Below are 17,431 nucleotides of genomic sequence, written 5' to 3'. Positions count from 1 at the left end.
GGTAGTTATTAAATCATGTTCTAACTCTCACCTGCCATAAGGAGTTTATCAGAGTGCTTTAATGGCATGGCAAACAGCTGGCTGTCTATTAGCCCTTTAAAGCTGGAAAGCCACTGGGCAGTTTACTATGTTAGATTTGTTCTTTACAGGGAGTTATTTTACAAGCTGGATGGTGTTGGAAGGCATTTTGTTTTTAGTTTATGAATATTTTATTTCTGTGGTAAAGTAAGCATAAATGAGTTTTGCATACTAGGAAAAGTTTAATTACCACATAACTAGATGAAGTGGCAGTTAGATGGCCAAAGGACACTTCAGAATTAATGTGCCATTTGCTCTTGCTGTAAACAAAATCGAAATCTGCTTGCCTTGCCAAAGCTAAATGAGCTTTTCACCTGGGCGTTCAGCATAGAATAGGAAGATGACTGAAGCTATCAGATGTGAATTCCCTCAGAACTATGCTTTGCCCCTTCCTTAGTCTGGAGCATTTGCTGCATTGTCATGTGTGCTCTGTCAGTGTGCTGTTGGTTGGCTGGGGGTTTTACCTGTTTCTACCTGTGCAAAGAATGGCAGCAGCAGTTTTGAGAAGTGTGTGAAGCATGTGCTCTACTGTCTCTGTATGCAGATTGTCCTGTGATGAGACAACACTAATACGCCATTGAAATGAAAAGTAATTGTCCTGAAAAGGAGCCAATAGCTGGGGTAGAGGTTGTTCCTTGTCTGGATTAAAGACAGGAACACATAATCTAAAGGTCGGTTCTGATTAGTACAAGGGTTGATTATATGGTTAAATACAGCAAAAATGTAGAGTATTTCATAAGGACTTCAGCTCTTGCTTGGCTATCAGCTCGATGTTTTTTTCTCTTTGTTAATAATGTCTGTTTCATTACAGGATTGCCAGAAAATTGATGGGTATGTGTGCCACCAAGGCAGTCCACAGAGCCCTGAGATTGCAGCTGTACTTGTAATTTTGTAAGTGTTTAAGAAATGGAGTTTACCTCAGTGCACTTTGCAGGCAACTTGTGTTGGTCTGAAATTCAGAATGCATGATAAGTAAGAATTGTATTTTATATATGAATTTAATTCCTCAGATAGTATCTGGGCATGTGATTTACACTGTTGGTGCCCTGGGCCCAGGCAGAGTCCCTGGATGAGTTGCTGGGGCTGTGCAGGGATGTGGTGTACCCCTGCAGGGATCTCTGTTAAGCAGTAGATTCCAAACAGACTGAACAAAACAGGTGTCTGAGACAGTTGAAATAGTTCATAGATAATGCTGATTTTCAAGTGCTAGAGAAATACAGACACTTATATTTGCATTCCTGAGACTACTCTTCAATGCTACCATGAACTGAAAGTTTTTCAAAACAACAGGAGTGCTGCATATGACTAAATCTTTACTTCCTTGATGGAATTCTTTGGTAACAGAAGGAATTAATTCCTGCTTCTTTCCATCCCTATGTACTGATACTGAGCTTCATTCCATTCCAGATTATTTTGAATTTTTTTTCTCAGAAAAGTTATTGGGCTTTTGTTGGTTTTTTGCCTCCTGAGCTGACTCATTTACTGTTTGTGATATTCTTGAGGGAAACATGATCTGAGTTCCATAACACTGTTTATATAAGCATGCAGTCAAAACGACATACCTGCATACCAAAGGTGTGGCTTTTAATTATATGCTGGGTAAAAATAGCATGAATACAGTAAACAATTTGAGATAGATTATGAGATACTATCTTTCTAATCGTGATCCCTGCCAGATGTAATCCTTAGATAAGATTCACACTTCCTGACTTCAGCACTGATAAGATAATAAGGCGAATTACACTCAAAGGGCCTCCCAATGTCACTTAAATCAGTCACTTGTTTTTAGCATAAGCTCTGTGGAAACAGAAGCAGGACTCTTACATAAGGCTCATTGCTAAACATGGTGTTTAGTTACACATGAGACACACTCAGGGAAAATCTCAGGTGACAAAGGAAGATGCTTCAGAGCATTAATCCCAATATAGTAACTTGCCATATACTGACAAATATATCCAAGCTTAAGTAATTAAATCTTTTTTTGAAGACACAGTATGATAAGGAGTAAGTGTCCTGAGCAGATTAAATTTCTTTTTCCTCTCACATTCTGCAGTTCAGCAGTGATCAGTCTGAAGACAGTCTCTCCTTTCGCTCTTCTGATGCTTTTTTTTTTTTCTTTTAAGACCTCTGGGGTTTGCTTGAACACTCGAGTGGCCTGGGCATAAAAAAATAGATACTATGTTCTTTGGTCCCTTAAATGCAAATTTATCACTTCCCATTATTTGTGTGTCACATTATTTTCATTATTTAATCTTGTTATCTTGTTTTCCTTTTAGTATATCCAGCTCATTCAGATTGACACTCTAAATATACCTTTATTTAAAACAATAATGTCCTGTGCCTTATATCCAAAATCTTTAGCTCAAAGAAATTATCACTGAAATTGTTGAATGTCTGTCTTATCAGTGGATATAATTGCATCAATAATTGCATTTAAAAGATTACTGAGAGTAGTTTAACACCTAGGAACCTGTGTTTCATTCCACCTAATTCATTTTGGTTTACTCTTGAATAAGGCAAAAGATGGAGCCCAGATCGGTGTCAGTGCAGCTCTGATGTGTTGTGTCTGTCTATGTTCATTCATTTATTACAGAAGAGACTTTCAGATGAGCCAAGCAACCTCTGGAAAATTCTGGTTGTGTTAACTGTGCGAGAAGGGGAGGGAGTTATAGGGCTGTAGGTGGTTTTTTTTTCCCTACTTCTCTGTAGTGGCAGTTTCTCTTTTGCCTGAAAAAGTAGTTGCTTCTATTTTTAAGAGGTGCATAAGTGTGAAATTCTAACTGATCACACATTCACATTTGTTTGACTGGTGCTCCTTGGTTCTGCAGCCTGAATGAGGCAGATGAAGGAATATTGAAAGACAGCAGTTCTGTACTGGTAAAGGAAATCAGGTTTATAATATAGTCACAGATTGTATGGTGAAATAGTCAAGAGTTAAAATGATGTTCCTATTTTAAAGATTTGTGAAATTATTTCTGGAAGCACTGGTGTTTAAGTATTTGTAAATATGTTCTTTCCTCAGTCTTTACAAATAATTGGGAAATGACAATGTTATAGGAACAACCTCCACCTAACCTGTGAGATGAAATGTACGTTTAATGAAGAGCTGTAAATGGAGGACTGTTTTCCCTTTTCAGTGGTGCAACAAATGCTCCCAGTTGCACCTGCTTAAATTACCTCTTTCCAAGGTGGGTACCAGGTGAAGTGCAGTACAGTCTAATCTTGGGAGGGGGGAAGGACAGAGGGGTCATGTTACCAAATGTGTGTAAGAGGCTTTTTATGAAGGTGCAGAACCTGGTTCATAAAGTTTTCAGGCTCTTGTTATTTCTGAGATGAAGAAATGTTAAAAGAGTTATATGATGCAAGTAACACAACATTTGTTATTTCCATCTGTTTGATTACATTAGCTCTAGACAAACTAAAATAGGAAAAATAGCATTAATTTTTATATTCAAGGTCACACTTCTTCCAGACCTTGAATGTATGATGGTAATTAATATATTGCAAATGGCCATACTTAACACAACAAAGTAAGTTCCTCTTCCACTTATGCTGGGGGGTTTATGTCAAAATTGGAATTCCAGCTTATTGTTTCTGTGCCTTTCTGAGAATGAGAGCAGCTTCTGGAGACTGTGGAGTCTTCCTCACTGCAGATTTCCAAAAGCAGGCTGGACGTGGTCCTGGACAGCCAGCTCTGCCTGGTCCTGCTTGAGCTGGGAATTTGGACCAAATGACTCCAGAGGTCCCTTCCCAACTCAGGCGCTTTGTGATTCTGCTCTGTACCCTGAGAGTTTGTCAGATGGAGCCAGAATACAGAACTGTAGTAGAGCTGCATCATTTCTGTACATGACGTGGAAGTTGTGTTCGGTGTTCTAAAGAATCAAACAAAAGGCAGTAGTGCAGCAGATCTCCAACACAACTGAGTGCTCTGACACTTTGAGGAGTTTCTTTTACTGAGAAGGTGGATAAAGTATCACAGATCAAGCCACTGATTTTCTTAAAGATGGACTTACATGATTAGAGCTGTTACATTTAAGAGATCAAAAATGGACCATGTTGAAGATCTCCACTGAACGTGTGAGACTGTTTTTCTTCAGGTTTAATAGTGTGGAACATACATAGATCATCCAAAAAGAACTCAATCCAAGCTAGAAGCAATGTATTGGTATGTTTAGAAGCAGGACTATAGACAGGACCTGTCTTAAGAACAAGACCACAACTGTTCTGACACATCTAATGGTATTTTCAAATACCATTATTACAAGAACTTTCTGCCCCTAAATAAGATATTGTGTCTCGTAAAATTTTCCCCTAACAATTTTCCAATGTATACTCAGACAACAGATTTCATCCAAAATAATAGCTAGCACAAATAATTTCTCAATTTGAAGCAGGTACATTACTAGTGTGGAATAGAGAAATAAGGTGTCTAATTGAATTAATATAGGCATTGTGTCAATAATGCTGCCATTGTGATTAATGAAGATTAATTTCCTTCAGAATGAATGGTCTATGCAACAGTCTTCTCTTTTGTCAAAGATGAAGAATATCAATGAATTCAGATTTAGTAGAGTAATATACAGTGAAGTGCAAATTACTATTTTTTATGTGTATTTTTCTGCTTGGGTTATGTTGTAGCTTTAAATGCCCTTCTGCACAGCCTGCTGTGGTTCTAGGTATGCAAGAGGGAATCAAGCTTCTCAGATTTTGCCATTGCAATGGAGGGAAATGACTAATGAAAGGGGACAGAAGTTGGCTTCATCTCTTCCTGTTGGTGAACCCAAATGTATGCTCCTTATCAGAAAACTCTGCTTGCTTTTGGGAAGGCAGCCAACAGTGAGTTTCTTTAGCAAAATGAGCTATTCTGCTAATATGGACTGATCTCAAAGTTTACTTACAGTTAGGTTGAGGTGCTGAAGAAGGAGTGAGGAGATTGATTTATGTTCCATGTGAAACACAAATTATAGGAAGTGGAATCAAATTTTTGCACCAATGTATTGTTCTATGAAGGTATTTGAGAAACTTTTCCTATGAAATACATTTGTGTCAAGTAAAAAGTAGTAAATTTTTATTAAAATAATTTCATAAACATTTTCACTTTTAATTTTAATTTATCTGTGTCGTTTCTCATATGATAAGATGCCTTCTGAGTGCCTTATAAAGTTCTTCAGTCACTAGCATTAGCCATTAATTAAGAAAACCCAAACTATTATTAGATTAAGTAGAAAATATTAAACATTTATTATATATATTTATAATCCCTTTTATAAACATGTTAGTGTGCAAAGTACAAAAGGAAGGTTATGTCTGATGTGACCCACTTCCTATTCTTGCACAACAGAACTCTATAGACTTTTACAACAAAAATCAGTCAATGTATTGCTGAGTTTGACATGCTACATTAAAGAAATCATAAACATGTTAAGAAGCTTAAAGATTTAGAATCTGTATCTTGAAATCCTTGATTTTCTGCGTGAGATTTCTTAATCAAATATGAAGATCCTATCTGCAGTTAATTAGATTTAGATTGTCTCTGCTGAAGGGCCAATAAAGAAAAACAACTTGGGTATCAATTTAAATATCCTGGCTTTGCAAAAGGTGATGAAGGTACTTGTTCTTCCCACTAGTTTCAGGAAGTACAAGCAATTATCCTTATGTGTATCCTTATATATCTTAATGTTCTGCTTTAAGAATATTGTTAAATCCATTGATCCTCTTAGTGAATCAATAATCTGGATAATCATTTTATATTTAATCTTTAATGTCATAAAGAGATGTCTAGGCTTTCCAGGTAATATCAGTATACAAGTTTTTCCTTGATAAACTGAAAAGGGAGATTGATGTTGATCTTCTATTACCGAAGGATTATTTGAAAGAAAAAAAAATCAGCTTGGGGAGTAAATAGGACTGACTGCTGGGTATTTGTAAGATTCTTTTCCTTTTCCCTTACCCCTCTGTCATTCAGAAAAGCCTTTGCAACTTTAAATACAAAGAAAACAGTCAACAGAAGCTAAACCCATGCTCTGCTATACACTACCACATGCACTTTTAGTTATGGAGCTGATATTAAGAACTAATTCTCTTTTCCTAAATGCTGCCTTTTATTGCATTATCTTTTAAAGGTGAAAGTAGAATTGTTCTTTAATATTGAAATTCAATGGATGAAATTACTTCCACATAAAATATTCTTTTTTGTTTGTATCTTTAGCTGAAAGAACTACTTGGAATTTGCTTTCTTTATGTTCTAGCCTACAGATTGCCCAGTTTGAATAAATTAATTAATTAGAAATAATAATAAGAGATGACATATTATTCATAGCAGTTTCTGTTGCAGTTCTATGACACCAGAAATTATAAATGTTTGAAAATTGCTGGGGGAAAAATATCTAACAAGGATTAGAATATGATAAATTCTCTTGTCTTAGTTAATATAATATGTATTAGGTACACATACATGGATTAAATTGCTTTGTATGAATTCATGTCTCTGTGGTATTGGGAAACCTAGGCTTATTTAGAGTTAACATGATTTTCTGAGGATTTTACTATAGGGATTCAGTGATGAAGGAACTATTTTATTTATAGGACGTAAGAAAATAATGTACAACTTCTGCTGGGAAAGTCCTAAAGTAGGAAAATAAAAGTAGTGTTGTGATAAAAGTATTTGGAACATTATAAGTGACTAAAATTTATGCTGATAAATGCCTGGAAATTGTATGTACTAGAGCAGATTCAGACTGTGAGTCCGGTTCTCATGTGTTGCTCTCAAGTGTGAAGGAGCTGCATCAGCATGGAGGGAAACACAAGTTTAAAAAATAAGTTTTTTACTTATTTTTTTAAGTCCTGGAGCACCAAGGGGTACTTGGAGGCTGTTTCAAGACAAGGCATAGGAGCAAAGCCATTGGCACTGGGAAAGGCTGACTGAATTCAGTGGGGTGGGAATTCAGTACATTGTTACTCAGTTATATTTTAGAAATATTTGGTTAGGAAGATCACCAATTAAAATTGTAAACAGCTGTAAAAAGTTATAAAACCAGCAGTGAAAGCTCCTTTGTTTTTGTATTTGTCCTTGAAGAATATGTGTGGATGGAGAATCTTCTCTCCTGTGCTTCAGGACTTCAGTCCTACAACTGAATCTGGGTTGGATTGTTTTCTGTGAAGAACCAGTGCTTCTGGGAAAAAAAGCTTTAATTTAGGTTTCTCTTCTCATGTTGATCTTAGAGTGTCTCTCCCTCAGTAGATCAAAATGCACATTGACTCTCTGATGGCCTCCTTGAGGCATGGTGTCTCTTTGTTTTGTGCAAACTCACTTTTGACTGTATGCTTTGCAAGCTGTGTTTGTCTTTTTTAAAGAATGTCTTTTTTATTAAAAAGATAAAAAGCTCAGATGAGATAGCAGTTATTTCATATGTAATTAGAGGAGGGATGAAATGCTTGTGCTTTTATCTTGAAAAAATTTGGCAGATAAATTTTAGTTTTTCAGTTCTGCAGATGCAATAAAATCCAGAGCTAATTTAAGAGTTCATGTTACCTTATGCAGAAAATATCTTGCCTTCTTTCTCTGATGAGTTAACTGGAAATGGATTTTGTGTGAACCTTAGCATAAAAAGTTGCTTTATTTTTAATCCAAAGCCACAAAATATATTGTTCTTGTGAAAAGTGTTATCCAAATTTTTTTAATGTAATTTTTTTTCTAATTTGATTGTGAAGGGAAGAATACCATGACAATATTTGGAAGGCTTGAAGAGAATGTTCATAGTTTCAGAATGGGGGAGGGAGGGAGAACAGAAAGAGTGAAGAAGTGAAAGTGAAGTTACCACAAAAAAGGCAAAAGTCCTTTCTGTACTAATTGTGTTTCGGTATTGAGGAGATGGAATTTTGTGACTCTCTGTTGACTTCCACTATTAGGTGAAAGGGAGCCAGGGATTTTATTTTAATAGAGACTCTCCTGTAAAGAAAGAGGAAAACAATAGCTAGCTGTCACAACAAGCTGATATATACCTTTGATCAGCCAAATGAATGTTGCAGGCATTTCTTATAGAAAGGAGATTGCTTATCGATCTATATCAAAATATGCATGCTAATCCCAGGCAGCAGAGAGTATTTTCAAGTGGAGTTAATAATCTGATTGCTGTCCTGTCTGGTGCAATTCACTGAACTCGAAGCTCTAATCAGTCTGGGGTCTTGCAGTCAAATGTATTTTGCTGCTTAAATTTGGATTTGTGACATTGATTGAAGAGTCCTTGTAAAGGTGTTGACAAATCAAATTGTTTGTTCCAGTAGTGTTTTGCTAGAGATCAAGTCCAAAGTAATAAGCAGTGAATTTGTTCATTACTAGTAGGGTGAAAGGAATGATAAAATTCACCTGCATCATTATTGCAGACATAGTATCAATAAAAGATATGTTTTGAGTGAAGAAAATGTACTAGTATTTGTGGCTGAATGTGACGAGTGATGAAAATTGAAATACAACATTGTAATTCAAGGGTTACTTAATAATGGCTTAGAGAAAAATACTATATTTTTTAAATCCCACCTTTATAAATCAGGGAGAAGAAATAAAAAGAAAAAATATCTGAACATGAATTTATTTGGATAAATATATTGCCAAAATATCTGCCAAATAGTTATGCCTTGATTAAAAAAAAAAAAAAAGCAAAAGTCATGTTTCAGCTTATTTTAATTAAATTGTTTCATCCACGTCTTTGTTAGCTGTCCAGTAGGCCATTGCTGACTTGAAATGGTCAGTCACAAAAATAGACTGAATTAAGAAAAGGGTATTCTTGGGAGTTCTCCTAGTTTCTAAATAATCAGAGGATTAATGAACTTGGAAGTGACCTCCAGGGACTCTATTCTAACTTCTTGCTTGCAGGAGTCAGCTGCAGGATGAGGCCAGTTTAGTCCAGGTTTGTCCTGCGAGCCTTAAACTTCCAGGGATGGAGCCTACACAAGGCCTGTAGGCAGTGTCCTCGTGGGAACGGTGTTTTCCCTGGATTCAGCCAGAGCTGTGGCTGTTTCTGGGCTGTTCTGTGTCTCCTGTTCCTCCACCACGCCTGCTGCCAAAGGTCTGGGGATCTCAGCAACCTCCAGCATCAGACGTGCTGTCAGTTCTGTTGGTGGCAGCTGGCTTGTCTGCGCTTTAGAAGCAGACTCCGTAAACAGAGGTGTAGCAAAGGGCTGGCAACACGTGGGAGATGTTTTTAGGAGGGGGACAGATGTGTATAACCAGAATTCCCAGGTGAGGGAGAGCCGGGGAAGCGGCTTTGCCGGGGTTATTAAAGGATGCTGGCACCTGGCTTGTTTGGCCCCCCTGCTGGGTCAGGAGGATCTGCCATCCCAGTCCCAGAGCCTATCCAAATTCTCAAATGCCTCTTTTTATTTTTTTTTTTTCCTCTGGCAAAGCTGTGTGCTTGGAATGAAATACTTTTTTTTTTTTTTTTTTTTTTTTTTGGTCCAACACAAAAGATCATGACACAAAAAGAAAGTGTCATTCCAAATACAAAATACTGGAGGTAGCCATGGATTCCTTTTCTTGAATTTTCTAATCCTTCCTGAAATGGGGCTTTGATTCCTCTTTATATTTGGGGTTTCCTCCTACTGTGTATTGATTTAACAACTAACCAAATGTTATTAAGCATTTTTTATTTTGGAATAGTATTACATTCTCAGTTTGATAGAATGACCTTTTTCTTTTTTCCTCCTGATATGCATGTAATTCATCCCATCAAATATATTTCTTCTGATGTTTTGTTTGTTGTTTTTTTTGGTCCCCCATTTAATTCCAGTGTCTATGGCCTCCTTCTGTTTCACAGAAAGGCGGGGAAATGCTTAAGACTGCAGGCAGAAAACATTTTTTTTTCTTTATAGTGGTAACTTATTTCCTTTGTAGCCAAAAATTTTCTCTTTTTTTACAAGATGGTTTCCCAGATTCAGTGACATGGATAATTTTGCTTTCTTTTTGTATCCTCAAATAGTACCTTACTCTCCCACCCACATACCCCTTGGGTTTTTTGCAGGAGTTCTGTGTCTGAGAACCATGCCACATCCCACACAATCCTTTATGAAAAAGAAAAAATGTAAACTACATAACCCTTCCAGAACATGTTTCAAAACCACAGCAGCCATCTGGTTTTCCAGAAGGCCTGCTGTTCTTTTCATGTTTAGAGGAATAGTTTGATAACAAACTTGTCTAATAAATATAGAGCTGAAAGACAACAAATAAGTGTTTGCCGTCTCCTGAAATTTTTGATGTTTTCCTAATTTATAACATTAAAGACTGTTAAAACAGATGGGGTTTAATATATTCTCCTGTACAAACACATGGCTGAGTTGTGTACAATATCAGCGTGTTGGATTATGCATACACTATCAGATTTCACTTCATCCATTTATTCTACAGGAACAATGTTTAACTACTAACATGCATTTTTTGGTAATCTGTTAACCCTCATAAACAAAATATAGTGTGCGTTGTAGTAAACAAAAATGTAGTACAGCATAATCAGTAATCATCTGTGTAAACACTTGGTTTTATGATTGAATTAATGCAAGAAGATAACTTTGGTCAAGTTACAAATATTTATTTGGCCATATTTTGTATTAACTGGATTGTAGGAACTTGTCCTTAAACCTGTCTGATCTGATTAAATGTATAGCTGAAATTTGTCTTGAAATAAGTGATGTTTTATCAGTAGCAAAGCCCATATTCCTCCCTGAGGAGCAGGAATAGGTTAAAAAAGGTGCCTAGTTGGCAAAACCAGTTTGGTGCAGATCCTTTACACCTTACCATTCTTCTTTTCCACTTTGATTCACTGAATTCATAGTTTTCCTAACAGCTTACAGAGTGTTGAAATTTACTGTTCTGAGGTGGCTGTAACACATAAAAGGGAAAAAAATAGATGTTATGAAATCAGATTCAAATAAATAGTCTATTAAGTTATTAATATAACAGCATTTTAATAGAAAATATTGTATTTTTATAGTAAGATCCACCCATATAATACTTTAACTCATGATGTTGGAGAGCTATTAAGATATTTAATGATTCTAAGCAAATGTTGAAGTCATCAGTGGAACATCAAAGAAGGTGTTTATGCCACTCTACTGCAATTCATGTTAAAACATGGAGTAGACACCCTCCTAATATGAAAATATCAGTGTGTAGATAAATACTCTAGCTTACTGTATTTTTGCTTGGGGAAAAAAATAATTAAATCACTAAACCTTGACTTTCTGCCATTGTTTAGTTTTACCATGGTAGAACATTTTAAATGACTGGTTCTTTCCAGAAGGTGATGTGTTGAATTCTGTAAATATGAAAGGAATTTTTCTGCTTGGGGTTGAGTGAGACAGAAAATACTGGCTCTGATCCAGCAAGAGACTGAAAGCACCTGCTAAACTGCTTCTGTGTTTAGTGTGAATGAAGCACTGAACAAGTCTGGGATAAGAGCAGTCAGCATCTATTGAAATCATCAGATCTGTGTAGTCTAAAATACCAATCTAGTCTTCTTTTTTCAGAATGATGTGTTCTGGATCAACTTTGCAAAAATTGGGACTATATGTAAAATGGTTGTTTTCAGCCTGATTTATTTTGCTTTAAAATGAGGTTTTCAAACAATTTGCTATCTTAATTTTAGCAGTTTGACTCTTTTGTGTGCTAACAAAAAGAAATATGCAAATGAGCTACCATTTTGCTTTCTAGCAAAATATATTTCTGTGCAAACATTTGACTTTATAACGTACTTCAGAGTTCTGTCTTGTAATTATAGGTTAAATCTGCATTTCTCTTTGACTTAACTGCTCAATTGTGTGAGGTTGTTTATACTTGAATTTTCATTTATTCTACCTCTCTGTCCACCTCAATGTGCACTTACTGTGCATTACACTTGGGAAGTTTGGTTTCATTTACAGCAAGAAAATTTTATCAATATATATAAATGTCTCCCTTCTTCCAGTATCCTGAAAAGTCTGTATCTACAGATATTATTTTGTTACTTAAACCATGACTAAAGAACAATAACTAGGATTTTGCCTGTATAATCCAAAAAATCAGAGTTCACAGAAGTTCTCTTACTCCTGATCTGAAGCTGGTTCAGTGAATTAACTTTGAATGCACCAAAGTGCTTTTAAGGAGAATACTGAAGGCTGTACTTTTAACTTTGTTTTCTGATCTATTTTATTTAAAGCTTCTGTGGAAATCCTGATTTAAGAAAAGATCTTTTATAAGTTTTACTAAGTCTAAACTATAAAGCAATCCAAAGGAGTTGCATTTCATGGGTATGTAGATGGATTTTTGGGGACCAAATTGCTTCAAGCTGGTTTGTCAGTAACACAGTTGGCATCTCTGGTACTTTACCATGGCAGTCAGGGCTGTGGGACCATGTGGGATCAGCCCTGACACCATCTCTGCCATTGAAAATCCTGCTCTGGGTGGTTCAACAGGGACTTTCCATCTGACACATTTAAGTGCTTAAGTATCTTCAATTGTGGCGGCAGCATAATGGACAGAATCCAGATCTGTGAAGTGAAAGGTGCCTAATTTTTGAAAGTAAACTTTGCCATAACTTATTAAAGATGTAATTCATATTGGAATTTAATTTTGCTTGTGACATTGGTGCCCAGCTCAGCTATCTAGTTATGCTTATGTGTGTTTTAAGAAGATTTGTCACTTCTAAGAACTTGTTCCGCAGCCAGTCAGTATCAGAAAGCAGATTCTTAGGACTGCAGATTTTTTGATCTTAAATAACTTTGCTTTTTCTTTTCTGCTACAGTCTGAAAAGAAAAACACCACAAACAAAAGCAGCTAAAACAAACAAATATGCACATATTTAAATCATACATTGGGATTAAAATATGTCAAGCTCTGAAAGCTTGAATTTTACATTTCCTTCTAAGCTTAAAAGTAACATTAATCTACTAAAATGCTAAATTATTGTATACCCATTTAAATTAATTTATGGGAAGCTGAATTTATATTAAATTTCAGATTCTGGATGTTTAGGAACAGGTAATGCTTTCTTTGATTTTCATTGTGATAAGAAAAGTTTAATTTATTTATGTGGCTTTTTTTCTCTTGTGTTTTGAATATTGTCAGCTGTGTAACCCAGTGATGGTTAAAGTTATGCTGTGGTAGGAGTTTTGCTAGGTCTGTGTTTTACCACATTTATGCTGAATGTAACTGTACCTTTTGTGTGCAGGAAGGTCTGTTTTGTGTACTCTTTGCACCTTTTATTTTCTTTGTCTGTGGGAAAGTATATAATTATCAATCCATACACAGGAGAAAGACTATATTAAATCCTAAGCAGTGTAGTTTTGATTTTAAAATATTCCGAAAGCTTTCATAGTTTGCTTTGAAAGAAATTATTAATATTTTTCTCAAATTTTACTCTTTACTTTCAGCTGAATCCAAAAATGTAACTGTTCTTAATTGTTGCATGCAGAACAAGAAATCCATCAGCTATAAGCTGACTCAACTGGGGTTTACATTATAGACCACCAACAAATGTAATTGTATGCTGTACACTTGATGAAAAGTACAATATATACCCTCTCAGTAAGGGTTCTTTATTATGAAAGGGCTAGGTATTGCTTGGGTATTAACTATACTGTACTAAAACCCATAAACACCTTTTTACACATAGAGTGCACACTTCAATGCAACAATCAAATGCTTTTCTATAAATAACAAACTTATGGAAAAAGAGGCCTTTGATTGCTTTCCAAGAATGCATGAAACCTTAGAGGGACTTTATTTGATTCCAGGAGTTGAGTGCTGGTATGTTTATATCAATATTAGATCTCTCATAATTATTAAAAAAATATGCTTTTATTTTAATATTTGACTATGCATAGCTTACAAGTTGAGTTTATCATACAATGAAAAATTTAAGTCTTTTTGGTAGTGGTCTACATATTTTAACATTGTTCATGCACAACAGGTAGATTTTTTTCTGTAAAAGTAATATATCTGCTAAACTCGTGGCTAAAAGTATTGTCAAATACGGGGGTGAGGGTTGAAGGGGAACTTTTCTCTGGTGATTACTTGAAGTCACTTCTGTGCTGAGCTTTGGGTGAAGTGCCAGACTCCCTTCCTACAAAGAATTACTGTGAAAAAAAGCCCGTTTTGTTTTATGCCTGGAACAGGTGACGCCTAAATGCTAAGTGCGCATTTGGTTGAATGTTAGATGGGAGTTGCCCGTGACATCAATCACTAAATTTCATTGTCAGGCTGAGAAAGCAGCAGTTGTTGTGACTAAAGGTGGGACTGAGTTATATATGTGGCCTGACTGCACGGCAGATGGAACGTGGCTGCCTCTGTGCATGGATGTCGTGCAGCTATTGACATACATGCTACAGATGGCAGTTTGTAACCCTGCATAAAGCTGGGAACTGCAGCACAGGGGTGCAAGCCATCAAAAGCAGTTGGCCTGCTTTGCACTACCCTCTATATGCTCCTGGTGTTTATATGAATGGGTGAATAAAAGGTGAGATGTGATTCTTTATAGGAATTCCGACTCATACCCAAATTCTAAAGCTAAACCAAAAAAAGCGTAATTATTTCTTTAGAGGAGATGTCGGAATCTTTTGCATAGTAAAATATAAAGTATTTATTTAATCCTTGAGAACTCACATTTTCGAAAGAGCATCTGTTTTTCATCAAAGATGCATTTTTCCCAAACAGTACATCTGTGAAGCTTGAGTCACAAGTTAGCAACCTGCACAAAATGACAGCTTGCCTTAAATTAGGAGGCTTGATTTCATAGTATAAGTGGTTTGGTCTTGTTAGTCCATCAAAATTCTTGCTTCTGGCTTTGTAAAAAATGCAATTGAGAAATAAATTATATTTTTTTGCCTCATATCCTTATTAATAGGCACCACTGGCTGGAATAACTAGTCTGACTGGCTGATTTGTGTTTATGGAAGCCTATTGGCTTCCATGTACTTTTGGTTGACTACAGGAAGTCCTTCATTGTTTTCCAAGAGCTTGATTTGGAGGATGAAAGAAAACATCAGTTTTTCTGCCTTATCCTCAGGGAGCACCTTGGATGGTGTGGGATTTCTGTTTTCCCAGGTTTTCTTGTATCCTTGCTTTAGTGGGTCAATAGTAAGACAGGCTTTTGGGCTTATCCAGCTGTGTAACTACTTGTGAATGTGCAGGTTTCCAAATGGCTTCAAGTAACAATTAGCCTCTTATAAACACCTATAGGCAACCATTTTTAAGACCTAATTGCCCAAGGATATAGATTCTTTTGTCAGAAACAGAATCAAATGGTTTTTTATAATGACAATGATTTCACTCCAGATTCTTTCATTGTATGTTCTGTGACTTCATTTGCAAAGAGCTGACCATGGTATTTATTTCAGAACACTAATCCACTCCTGTGAGAATTGGGTTTTTAAGGCTTTTGTAATTTCAGCAGTTTTGCTAGGTAACTAAAACTTGTTAAGGTGTTTGAATAGATGTCTCATTTGCAGAGACTTACAGTGGATTATGGCATGACTTAGCTCAAATAACTTGGTATCTATCTCTTTCCCCACTATCTTCCATAGTGAGATTCTAGACTCCTTCCAACATATTGAACTCATTCAAACTCAGCTCTTGACTGGAACTTGTAATTGTTTATTATAGGAACTCATCTAGAGCCAAAAATCTGTTCACAGGCCTGTGGATTTTCTATGCAAAAACTTCCTTCCAAAAGTTGTGCTAATTAAGGAGTGAGCACCTGAATGTTCCTTTAGCACCTGAAGTAATTTGAAAGCTATGGATGTGCTGCATGATCCATAAAAGGGCAGCTGAGAAAAGCAAGTTTATTTTATTAGGGGTTTGCCTTCATTACCCTGAAGGACAATAAAAGAAATGTGAAAATCCAAAACAAAATTGAAAATTCCTGGTTGATAAGTAGAAATCCAAAATAAGCCTTCATAATCCAGAAGATATATAAGAGAAAAATATATATATTATCTTTCAAAAGTCTCAGTATTTAAATTTAAAATAGTGGTTTTAGCAAGCATAAATATATTTACTCCTGTTTTTTTTATAAATAGATAAAATATTATCTATATTATAAAATATAAATTTTATAAATTTGTATTCATGAATACACATGATAGAGATTACAAATTTTTTTCTATTTGAATTTTGCTTCTATATTTGTTTCTAATAATGCCAAAAATTTTTGCTCTTCATGAGCTACCATAAACATGATTTGGTACAGTCAAGACAAGGAGGAGCTTTTTGATTTTTTTCAGTCTTATGCTACTGTAAATATTTAATCAAGTTTTAAACATTAAAGAAGCACTTGGGCCTTCCTTGTACAGTTTTCCCAATAGAGCTGTAGATCTTATTAAAATCATTTGTTATGTTGGTTGGGCACTTTTAAATGAATCAAGCTTAATAGCGTGGTTCTTCACCTCTGAAGGAATGGGTTCAAAGATCTAGCTCAGGTCACAAGGTAAATTAGCAGGGTAACCCTAGCACAGCCCCTCATGGATGGACAAACTGATCTCTGCTGTTCTTTCTCCAGCCCCCACAAAAAAAGTGGTGTTTTCATCTCTACTGAGCGTGTAAAAAGACTTCGGGATTGCAAAGTCTTTTTGGCATTTGTTTTGGTATTAAACAAAATTCTGCAAATGTATGTTCTGTCTTAGGGATCCAGGCTTTGCACAGGCTTTTTTCTAAGCATAAACACAATTGAAAGTTTTGGAAATTCCTCTAAATAGTTGTCCATGCTCTACTCATAATCTCATTTATTCAGAAAAAGTTCTATCTTTATAGTGGACCACACAATAGTACCTATTCAGTACTCACATACCAATAATTGTTGTGTTTAACATAAGTTATTTGTTTTTCCTATGAAGCATCCTTTTAGTTTTTCAGTTCTACCACTGGTTTCTCATAGAATTGTGATTCCAGATTTTTATTTGGGAGTTGCGAGTTCAGCTTCAATGCAAATTGATGCCAATAAATTCTTTCCTTGTTTCTCTTTTTATACTTTGTTTTTCTCACAAATATATCCAGATATTAGTTGAGAAGTTGTTTGACTCTCTTCTTAACAGCAGGAAAAAAAGGATGGCTTGAAGCTTTTTCCTCTCTTATGATATTGAGGAACAATTGAATGTACAATTCTCAGTTGGGAACTAAATGGGAGATACAGACATTAGGGAAGGCTCACATCAGCCAGCTGCACTGGGGAACAAGTAAATGTTTCTGTTCTTGGTGCACTAAATAAAGCAATGGAACAGATTCTGAAAATGTTATTTTGAGATAGATATTAAGGATCATCCTGTCCTTTTGATATCCACAGGACCCACTTGTCACCCTGAAACCTAAAATTTTTGTCATCAGAAGGGGAAC

At 35.7% G+C, this 17,431-nt stretch overlaps 1 long non-coding RNA gene across 5 annotated transcripts in view; it reads left to right on the top strand.

Moving 5' to 3' along the window:
• The first annotated feature begins 806 nt into the window (after positions 1-806).
• LOC115496799 (uncharacterized) overlaps positions 807-17,431 on the top strand; it is a 249,852-nt gene continuing 233,227 nt past the window's right edge. For all 5 annotated transcript variants that reach the window (XR_012057751.1, XR_012057749.1, XR_012057750.1 and 2 more), the window contains exon 1: positions 807-969. This is a non-coding gene — a long non-coding RNA (uncharacterized lncRNA). The remainder of the gene's footprint in view (positions 970-17,431) is intronic.

This window comes from Taeniopygia guttata, chromosome 11 (assembly GCF_048771995.1).
Source record: "Taeniopygia guttata chromosome 11, bTaeGut7.mat, whole genome shotgun sequence".
Taxonomy (NCBI): Eukaryota; Metazoa; Chordata; class Aves; order Passeriformes; family Estrildidae; genus Taeniopygia; species Taeniopygia guttata.
Note: the sequence above shows the minus strand (reverse complement) of the source record. Positions and strands in the feature narration are given on the sequence as shown.